This window comes from Berghia stephanieae, chromosome 5 (assembly GCF_034508935.2).
Source record: "Berghia stephanieae isolate SIO BIC M18660-M18661 chromosome 5, UCSD_Bste_1.3, whole genome shotgun sequence".
In the NCBI taxonomy this organism is placed as follows: Eukaryota; Metazoa; Mollusca; class Gastropoda; order Nudibranchia; family Aeolidiidae; genus Berghia; species Berghia stephanieae.
The window spans coordinates 39,447,933-39,459,610 of NC_088364.1; the positions used below are offsets into that span (position 1 = coordinate 39,447,933).

Below are 11,678 nucleotides of genomic sequence, written 5' to 3' on the forward strand. Positions count from 1 at the left end.
AAAAAAAAACACACAAACAGACACACACACACACATACACACACACACACACACACATATATATACATGCACAAAACTAAAATTTTAACATTTTTTTTCATCAATTTTTCCCAAACACATAATCTAGATATATAACATATTTTGCACTTTGTTTTCCAAAGCCTCCAAATCTCGTGTTTTGTATTGAATTTAAATTACCTCACACAACAACCTCATCTCTTATTTATACGTTTGCCGTGATTTGACATCTTTTTCGAATAGCATTTTAGTTTTGGAATGTATCTATACATTTGTGATATGTATTTTATTTCATTTTACATTTGCGAGGGGTGAATCTCAATTAGAAGGGTTTAGCATTATCATCATCATCATCATCATCATCATCATCATCATCATCATCATCATCATCATATTATTATTATTATTATTATATTATTTATTAATTATTATTTATTATTATTATTATTATTATTATTATATTATTGTAATTATTATCATCATCATCATTATCATCATCATCATCAATATTATTATTATTATTATTATTATTATTATTATTATTATTATTATTATTATTATTATTATTATTATTATCATTATTATTACTATCATTATCATTATTATTTCCTCTTTACCCAGTTAACTGCCGTACTCTGGAAAGACACGCACATCCGGGGTCCCAGGTTTGAGAGTTGTTGGGGTTTTATTTGCCAAGATGAGGGTCAGTTAAATCGGTTGAGTTTTCTGTTAGCTGCTTAAAGCTTTATCTTTGTAAGATTGACATCCAACAAGTGACCAACATCTTGTTAAATGTCGAAATCTATTCAAGGACTATTTCTAATCAGACACAAGCTTAATGACAGCGTGGCATTTCATCTGACACCATGTATCGCGTTACCATTTCCATAGTGTAAGCACCGAATGAGCTTGGGAGTCGAATCCCACGCATCGCAGCCAGCGTGAACTTTTACTTGATACACCAAATAAGCCTCATATTTAAGAAATGTTAATAAATGCAATCTTAAATCATCGGTATTTGAGGTGAAAGTGATACGAAGCTGTGCTATAATCTGTGGACTGTTAAAACGAAGGAACAATTATTATGAATGTAACAGCTTCGAAAATGAACCAAATAAAAAAAAAACAAACAAACACGGGACGTTTCGGGCTGAGTACCCTTCTTCCGCCAATAATGAAAGAAAGACATAATAATAAATACATCGCTTAAAATTCAGACAGACTGAAGAGTGATGTATTAATTAATCATATTTTTTCGGGATGGGGGTGGGGGGTTATTGGCTGAACAGGGGTTTTGAGCCCGCAACGTTCCATATTTTGGTATTTTGTTCTTTTTCGAAAATGTTATATCCATTACTGTCCATTTTTTTTATCCCTTTGTGAACTCATGGCTTGACACTTCAAAAACATTTGCTTAACAACAATTAACATCGCCAAAAGGAAATTGTGACGTGATTAACCGTCCCCAGTAGGGCCCAATGTTATATCAAGCATTTTTAATGGTAAGATTTGAAAAAGTGTGTATAAAACAGTGCCAGACAAAGTAGAAAAAGTAGAGGAAAAAAAAAGCATCCCAGATAATCAGCATGCTTCAATTCGTGATCGAACCTCTGACCTCTTGATTACCTGTCAATTGTTCTGTCATTAAAGCCTCTCTTACCAGCCATTTTTAAGATTTCCCCCAAAACGTCACACCTAACTAGCACAAAAATAGATTATTTATCACTCAGACATAATGGCAGTAACAATCTTGCCATACATAATTTCTTGAGCAAAACATGCTATACAACACATTGTTCATTTACTTTAAATTTTATGATGTACAAAAGAGTTTTTAATCAGAAAAAGGTTGGTTGCATCGTAACGAATATGATGATTATCTTATAGTTGGTAAGGAGAGGGTTAAACCTAAGAGGTTACCCAATATTCTGGACTATTCAATGCATATATTCTTGAAAAATCACACTTTTCCGTAGCAACCTCCGCCTGCATCACAAAACACAAACATCAAACACGAGAGGACCAGGATGAAGATATTTCATTGTTTCCGTTGTTGTACAACAAAACACCTCTCGTTCTTTTACTTTCTTTAGGTGATCGTGAAAGTATAGATCGAATGAAGTTGACGTCACTCGGGTCTTTGTTATTGTTTTTTTTTTGCCATCCACGTTAATGAGTAATTCTCACTTAACTGTATAAACCAGACTATGAAAGTTCATGGTTACACAGAGTTTTGTGTGTCAGTCCGTTATACTTCCGGATGGCAGTGTTGTGAGATTCTTAGTCAAGCGCACACTATCTATACAGTGGAGTAACTAATAGCTTGACTCGTCCTTTAAAGAGACGTCATAATACAAGGCAACGGTCACAAGATAAACAGAAAAATAAGATGTTGTTAGTACCATAGGTCTGATGATCCGGTTGCTTCAACTAATCAAGACAACTCACTGTTCAACAGGAAGCAAATCTGTGATGTCACAAAATGTTCCAATCTCATGCCTAAAAAAACCCACTCTTGTGCGGCTATGTAGTCTTGTGGTATAACACTCGCTTTCGGATCGGAAGGTCCTGGTTTCGAGCCTCGCCCGACGCATAGTTGAGTCTTTGGAAAAGACTCTTTACTCACATTCTCTCACAGTATTCAGGTGTAAAATGAATACCTGGCCGTTAACAGTTTTGTCTCTGTCGGACAAAAAATTGTATTATCGCCTAGCAGGCGTCATGTCTCGTTCTTTATGTTTCGTGTTGCAGTTGGCCAGGGACTCTTTGTAAGCGCTTTGAGCACGTTTAGTGGATGTTGCGCTATATAAAAGCTCAACTTTTTTTAAGGCTCACTCATCTGGAGGACTGAATGGATAAATTATATTGTGTAATTGATCTTTTGCTTTCTGAGTAATGACATTTAAAAGCAACAATTTGAAGATTGCATAGATAATAAAATTAATTCCAATTATAATGAAAGAATACCTATTTGAAAAGAACTAGATTAATAATTCAAGTTCCCTTACCTTTGTTTTCCTAACTCCTCGAAGATCTAATGATGTAAGTCTTGACCAATTACACTGCTAATATTAGCACTTCTGCTGTTGCTGCTGAGGTACTCACGCCAGTGAACTGAACACACGTCTCTGTTTAGAATGGCAGAGAAATAATGTGTCCTTGGGTTTGTTTTTCAGAGAAATAATGTGTCCTTGGGTTTGTTTTCCAGGGACATAATGTGTCCTTGGGTTTGTTTTTCAGAGAAATAATGTGTCCTTGGTTTGTTTGTTTGTTTTTTCAAATAACAGAAGTCTAGTTCAAACAACGAAGGGTATAATCGTTACGAAGCGACGTGGATGAAAACATTACTTATCCCCCAAAGGATCACAAAAATGTAAATGAGTCGAGAGTATTGATATAAACAGGTTATATTAGAGGTAGATAAATGTATTTATAAGCACAATACGCAATGTCAAAGTCACGTTCTGTTTTGACCGAAATCTGCCGCTGTTTTAAAATGTAAAATAAATATTATCCTTAATTGATGACAGATTTTTACGACATCAAAAGTATAGTTGTAAAACCACTTTCAATTACTTGTACCTACAATTGTATATAACAAATCATTTACGCCTGCGGGTTGTTATAATAAATAACCTTGAATTCCAACGATGTAAAATTCATGGCACGATGAAAACGATATATATATACAATATCTCTGAATGTGAGTTTTAATGGTATATCTTCCTGTACCTTCAGATAATAAAATCAGGTTGAAAGACGTGTTATGTCATGAGAATGTAATGATAATATAGACCAGCGTTGTTGTTCTCCAACAAAACACTTTCTTGCTATTTTGACCTGAGATCTTTTAATTGAATAAACAATAAATTAACATGGTCCTCAACTTATCACAAAAAAAACCCAACGACTATTACTTGATAACCCAAGAAGTCTCATATTTTAAGACATTCAAACAAGTGCTATCTTAATTCATCAGTATTTTGAAATAAACGTTATGCTAGGCAGCTAGAAACGATGGAGTGTAAAAAGCAATGAACAGAAATGAATTCGACAGCTCCGAAACTGATCAAATTACCAAACACGGAACGTTTCAGACTCACCGCCCTTCTTCTGCCATAACAAAAATAATAAAAACTTTAATATATCAATCAAAATCCAGAATTGATTATAAATGATGTTTGGGTGTTTTTGTTATTATTAGTCGAAGCGTTCTGTGTTTGGTATCATTTTGGTCTTTTTCGAAATTGTTATATTCATTTATGTTTAATCCTTGGCATTTGAGGTAAAGATTTCTCGCCAAAATGAAAAATGCGTTTTCTCGCTTTACAACAGAGCAGGTACTCTTTATAAAATAGAGGAATTCCAATGATTTCAAAAACTGGGAAAACATTCCAATATCCATTGTTATTTATGGGGACTTTGATAACAAGGCGATATCTTACTGTGGTGCCGTGCCATACCTCCCGAATTCATATCAATGCTCCCTTGCTGTACTCTGAAAAGAACACGTATTTACAATTATGACCAGAAAATTCATCCTTCAAATATAGACCGATTAAAATGGGCCCCATTTTGGCAAAAACTCTCAATCTTGAGACATTGCGAAGTCCCTTGTTTGAGAGTTTTTGCCAAGATATATTTGAAGAACGAGTTTTGTGGCCAAATTTTTAAAAAACATATTTGTTTTTTTACCGAGTACGCAGAACAGGGATAACAAGGCGATGGTTTGCAATGATGATGTACCTCGTGAATTCACATCACTGCTACTGATGGTGTTATTGTTGTTGTTGAGGATATTCAGGAAGATGTTGAACTTGGAGCAATATGTAAGTGTTATTATTCTTCGTATGACCTGAAATAGAAGACAAAACAATTCGTGTTTTTATTTGTATTAAAAGATCAGATTATCATAGAATATATCAAAGTAAGTAAAAAGAATACTTTCTATTGTAAGGAACGTATAAATGGTTTATGAGGCTCATATAAACAAAATAATACACAAAACGATATATGCGACCTTGACCTGCGTAAGGGGCCGGGGATGAACAAAGCATGCAGAAATATTACATTTAAATATTGAGCAGATGATTAAACATGACAAGATGATTATATAGATAGAATGAAGTTGACGTCACTCGGGTCTTTGTTATTGTTTTTTTTTTTTGTTTGTTTGTTGATTTTTGTTGTTTTTTTTTGCCATTTATGAGTAATTCTCACTAAACTGTATTAACCAGACTATAAACGTCCAAGGTTACACATAGTTTTGGGTGTTGGTTCGTTATACTTCCGGATGGCAATGTTGTGAGCTTCTTAGCGAAGTGCATACTATCTAAAAGTACAAATATCGTCTGATAGGTTTTTTACCTTTTAATATCAAATTTATACCATGTCGAGTATTATAATTATTGATAATGTCATCATCATCATCATCATCATCATCATCATCATCATCATCATCATCATCATCATCATCATCATCATTATTATGATTATTATCATTATTATTATTATTATTATTATTATTATTATTATTATTATTTATTATTATTATTATTATTATTATCATTATCATTATCATTATCATTATTATTATCATCATTATTATTATTATTATTATTATTATTATTATTATTATTATTATTATTATTATTATCATTATTATTATCATTATCATTATTATTATTATTATTATTATTATCATTATTATTATTATTATTATTATTATTATCGTCATCACCATCATTAATAACATTAATAACATTATTATTATTATTCATATATCATATCATATCATGTAAATGGTGATTTAGGTCAACTTACCTTTGAATATCGTGTGTATTTTTATGTTCACAATAAATAAAACGGGAATTGATTATTTCTTTATCAAGCATTATTATGAATATGTCTACAGAAGAAGCATTGTTCGTTTCATACTTAATAATACTGTTCCAAATTTTATAAAGTTCTGTTAATAAAAACATTTATTTATTTATTTATTTATTTATATATTTATTTATTTATTTATTTATTTATTTATTTTATTTATTATTATTATTATTATTATTATTATTATTATTATTATTATTATTATTATTATTATTATTATCTCTATTCCATTATCATCATAGTGAAGATGATAACAATTATTATGATGACGATGATCATCATGATGATGATGATGATCATCATCATCATTATCATCATCATCATCATCATGATAATGATGATGATGACGATGGTAATGATGATTATGATGATGATGATGGTGATGATGATGATGATGATGATGATGATGATGATGATGATGATGATGATGATGATATTTTTCCCTTGTGAAGCATACAATGAAATGTAACTGAATGTGAAATTGACGAAAATACGGAATTTCATGACTTGTTGGGGTTCACTTTCGCTTCTGATATTTTATGTAGGTACCTATCTTTTTTTTTTTTTTTTTTTTGAATTGTTGTGGGGTTTTTTGTTTGTTTTGTATTTGTGTGTTTCCTTTAGTTTCTAGGAAATGCAATTTGTTCCATAAAAGCATTAAGGTAGATTTTAAACTCCACATTTTATATTTCCTTACCAATATGGCGTTGATGTATGGAAGGTTTTTCATAGAGATTACAGCAATATTTTCGAATCTGATTACAATATTGTTTTTGGAAATGCCTTAACGAGAAAAATGGAGTGCACTATTATATTGATGGGAACAAATCCATTAGCTTTGGCAACATCAATAACATCAAGTAGTTCACTGGAGTGGGTGTCGTACTTTAACCAGTTAACTATCGCACTTTGGAAAGGCACGTATTTAAAATTTTGACCAAATAACTAGTCCTTAAAATATTGATCTATTTAAATCACTCTCCTCTTGGTAAAGATTCAAAACCTGGGACCTCGCGAGGACTTCAAGGTTGTCCCAGGTTCGAGAGTTTTGCCAAGATGAGGGTCATCTAAATCGATCGAGTTTCTGGCCAAATTCTTAAATATGTGTCTTTCCAGAGTACGGCAGTTAACTGGTTAATTTTCTGGTTTAGAATTGGATTGGTTGGTTTGTGGTGGTAGTAGTATTGATGGGGACTATGAAAAATTGTGAAGAGGAAGGGAGGAATGGGAGAGGGGAGGAGGAATGAAGAGAACTATACAAAATAAGGATGTAGAAAAAGAGTGGGATTGGAGAAGGAGGTGAGGGGAGGAAGCAATGGCAAATGGGAAGGGAGAATGTGAGGGGAAGGGGGGGGGGGGGGCAGAAATAAGGCCAAGGAAGAGGAGGGGGAAGAGGTAGAGGAAAAGGAGAAGGAAAAGAAGTTAGAAGAAAACGATGAGGAAAGGAAGAAGGAGGAGGAAGCGGTGGTTGAGAAAGGTAGAAAGACGGAGAAAAGAGGAATAAATCAAGAATAGTGGGAGAGGGGGAGGAGAAACGGAAGGAAAGTGAGGACTACTCGGAAGAAGTCATGATCCCAGATTGTTACCAATGGTACGCAAGCTTTAACACTTGCTTACAGACGAATGAACAAAGATATAAAGCGCTTAACAAGTTGTTTGTAATTTATGAATTAATATAAGGTTTGTTTTACATGATAATAAATAAAGCACTATGAAGTAGTGTGAGTAACATGATGCCGTGGAGTTGCAAAATATGACTCATCGGGCCAAAAAGGTTCATTGTCGGAATGGATTAGGATGATGCGCCCAAAAGATCTAAATCCCGGGGCAGTCTGGACAGCAAAAAAACAAAAAAACAAACAAGAATTTAAAAGATTCACAACACAAGCACTCGTGTGCGGCATTGCCTGTTATCATGAATAGTCTCAAACAGATAGAAATCACTTCTAGATGGTAACATGTTGATCATGCCTCAGGATTTCGATTAAGTGTTACGAAAGGAAAAACTTCCTGATCTTTTAGTACCAATATTATATTCAATGTATGTTACAAGGGGAATGTACCTGATTGGTTAGACCATCTGACTCCTACTTTTAAAAAACGGAAACCAGATGGATTTTTCCAGATCGCCCTGTCCAGGAATGATGTTTTCGGTAACTGAGTAAAATGCTAGTTCTATCGGAAAGCAGTTTATGAAAAACTAGCTTCCTTTTTTCTTGATTGTAGCAAACAGTTATTATTGTCATTTTATAAAATGGGAGCGAGGGGAAAAACCCATTCAATTAAGATCTTGTTGCACACTATGAATATTGAAATAGTTCTTTGGACCTATAAGGCTCAACAACCTTTAGCTTATCCCGGTTTCTGCGGACAGAAATCATTCATTGCTTTTATCCCTCTCTGAATAAGGCGAGTGCCTATCACAAATAGCTAATTCACCTATCTATCCTATCAATGCTGGCTGTACAACGTTAGAAAAAAAAAGCATACAAACCTGAACTCAATCATGAGATTGTAACCATAAAATAGAGAAATAATGAAATTGTTGCTGAAGCTTGAAGGAAAAAATAGCGATAAGTGTTGAATTGTAAGCTTCAATTTATTAGACGAAGACAGATACTGTCGACGTTTCGAGTTTCCCCTTTATCAATAAAACAACGAATAAACGCTAAGGACGAATGAGATATGTCATATCTTATTCGTCCTTAGTGTTTTATTCATCGTGTTTTGTTGATAAAAGGGAAACCCGAAACGTCCACAGTATCTGTCTTCGTGAAATACACTCGTTATTTTTTACCATGAAATAGAGTGTCCTCACAATGCAACTATCAGAAACTCCAATAAACTCCTTTAAAAATGTGACCCACGCTCTCAATACGGTATTATATTGGGGTGAATTAGGTGCTGGAAATTAGATTTATGGACACCGACCTGTACACCGACCATAAATTGTTATGGGCTTATTATTGTAATGGATATATTCTCAAACCGACGCAAAATATTCTCCAATACAACAATGTTAAATCAAGCCCCATAATTGCTTTCGGTTATCAGACCTGCAGATATGTGCACTTCGATAGACACAGATATAAAATTTGGGATTTCTGTCTATTTTTTATAGTGGAGAATTAAATACTTTTTCTTGTCTAGCCAAAAAAAAAAAAAAGAAAAAACTTGAATGCACAATCTCTCATCATTTTATTTCTAAATTTACTTATAAGGGCCTTATTCATCTCGACATAGGGCCGTTCAGATATGGTGTGTGTAACAAAATGGGAACCCATGATCAAAAGGTACTTAGACACATTTTTGTCACTCAGAGAAAACTGCAAATTTTTGTGTCATTCATTTTGTGATTTAAAGAGGGAAGAAATACATTGTCTCGTTTCTCTCAGATAACAAAATTTATTTTTACCTATAATGATTTAACTATATTGTCAATCATTACATATTATTTCCTTTTCTTGTTTACCCGAAGAAGGCCAAAGGGTTTACTTTATTTTGTATCATTTAGAAGAGTCATTTTTACTCCTTTTATTATGCTATACATTCATCTCTAAGCACACGGTTCACCCCGACAAAATATCCTTCAGGCACAATGGGAAAATTTATTATTATTATTATTATTATTATTATTATTATTATTATTATTATTATTAGTAGTAGTAGTAGTAGTAGTAGTAGTAGTAGTAGTAGTAGTAGTAGTAGTAGTAGTAGTAGTAGTAGTATAGTAGTAGTAGTAGTAGTAGTAGTAGTATTAGTATTAGTATTATTATTATTATTATTATTATTATTATTATTATTTTTATTATTATTATTATTATTAGTAGTAGTAGTAGTATTAGTAGTAGTAGTAGTAGTAGTAGTAGTAGTAGTAGTAGTATTAGTAGTAGTAGTAGTAGTAGTAGTAGTAGTAGTAGTAGTAGTAGTAGTAGTAGTAGTAGTATTAGTATTATTATTATTATTAGAATAATAACTTGTTTACCAACGTGGAAAAAGTCATGTACAAACAAATTTGATATAACTGCTTCAAAAAGGAGCAGAGCACCAAAGACGGAACGTTTCAGGCTTAAAACCCTTTTTCAGCTAATATCAAACATCTTGAATTTTTATCATCATCATCATCGTCAACATCATCATCATCATCATCATCATCATCTTTATTATTATTATTATTATTATTATTATTATTATTATTATTATTATTATCATCATCATCATTATCATCATCATCATCATTAGTACTATTATTATTGTTATTATTTATTTTCTTATTATTACCATTACTGTTGGTTTTGTTCTCTTCCATTAAATGACACGGCTTTCTTTCTCCTCAGGTGAACAATATTGATCACAATGATAAACTAAATTAGCAATCAAACCTTGAAATTCAGACAAAACTATATAATTTACCCTTGTAATAACACCAATGTTAGCCGGGTACATAATATGGAATAGGTGAAAATCCGCAGCCGACGGGCAGTACTCACCTGTGAACAAGCGCAACACCTTTATTGTCCGAGATGGTGTGAGTCCAAGACCAGTCTGAGGGCTGGCCGCGACCTAATCACTAACACCACAACACCGCCGGCCTCCACGCGCTAACATCGCCTTCCAAGTTAGTTGATGCTACCCGGCGATGAGATGGGGCGGATTTGCTGTCAGTACGACTTGGTGCCAGCCGCTGCTGTCTTGTCACTCGGCACGGTGATGGGTTTCCCTGACTACCAGAGCGGCGGCGGCCCTGTGCGTGACCTTCGTGAACTCATGGCCTGACACTGACCAACGAATGACGTCAAAAGACAAGTCTTTGGCCACAAAAGAAAACAAATAGTGAGTTGTATGCAATATTCAACCAATGGCGTCACTTGTTTCATTGATCATTATTAATGACAACTCAATAGGGGGTGCAAAAACCAAATAATGACGTCAAAATGCCAGTCTTTCTGGGTTTCAGTGTCAGGCTATAACTTAACGATGGCTACGGCCTGACACTGACCAAAAAATGGCGTCAAAATGTCAGTCTTTTGCCACAAAAGAAAACAAATCGTGAGTTGCATTCAACCAATGAAATAACCTCTTTCCTTGAGCTCTTCTAACGACAACTCACTAGACGCAACACAAACCTAAAAAAATGACGTCAAACTGCCAGTCCTAGAGGGTTCTAGTTTCAGGCTATAATGTGTTAGCGATGGCTAAAAAAATGACGTCAAAATATGGTCTTAGTGGGTGTTGGTGTGGGGCTATAAGTTAACGATCGTTTCAACACACAAATAAATTCGTAACCTTAGAAGTTTATAGTCTGATTAATAGATAGAACGAAGATGACATCACTCAGCTCTTTGTTATTGTTTTTTGCCATCCACTTTTATGAATAATTTTCACTAAACTGTATTAATCAGACTATTAACGTTCAAGGTTACACACAGTTTTGTGTGTTGATCCGTTATACTTCCGGATGGCAATGTTTTGAGTTTCTTGGTACCGAGATCGACTCACTGCCTTGAGCAAGTCACCTCGCCCTAGCTCACTTTGCGGCGCTAAACTGCGGCTGACGCCTGGGTTATTCCAGTCGTCCCTTGAAATAGACCCTAAAGACAAATTTCCCCATGGTGATGAATTAAAGGGAATTTATTTGTTTTCATTTATTTATTTTTTATTACAATTGCCATTATTATTATTATTATTATTATTATTATTATTATTATTATTATTATTATTATTATTATTATTATTATCATTATAATTTTAATCATTATAATTTTTATCAT

At 33.4% G+C, this 11,678-nt stretch overlaps 1 protein-coding gene across 10 annotated transcripts in view; it reads right to left on the reverse strand.

Moving 5' to 3' along the window:
* LOC144972894 (somatostatin receptor type 5-like) overlaps window positions 1–10,606 on the reverse strand; it is a 179,061-nt gene extending 168,455 nt beyond the window's left edge. For 2 of the 10 annotated variants that reach the window (XM_078914684.1, XM_078914690.1), the window contains exons 1-3: window positions 10,398–10,493; window positions 4,765–4,873; window positions 3,027–3,504 (exon numbers count right to left, since the gene is read on the reverse strand). The gene's annotated coding sequence lies outside the window, so the exon portion shown is untranslated. Of the gene's footprint in view, window positions 1–3,026; window positions 3,751–4,463; window positions 4,517–4,713; window positions 4,874–10,397 lie in introns of all 10 variants that reach the window. The other 8 variants (XM_078914683.1, XM_078914682.1, XM_078914685.1 and 5 more) reach the window with 8 other exon arrangements.
* Window positions 10,607–11,678: the final 1,072 nt, after the last annotated feature.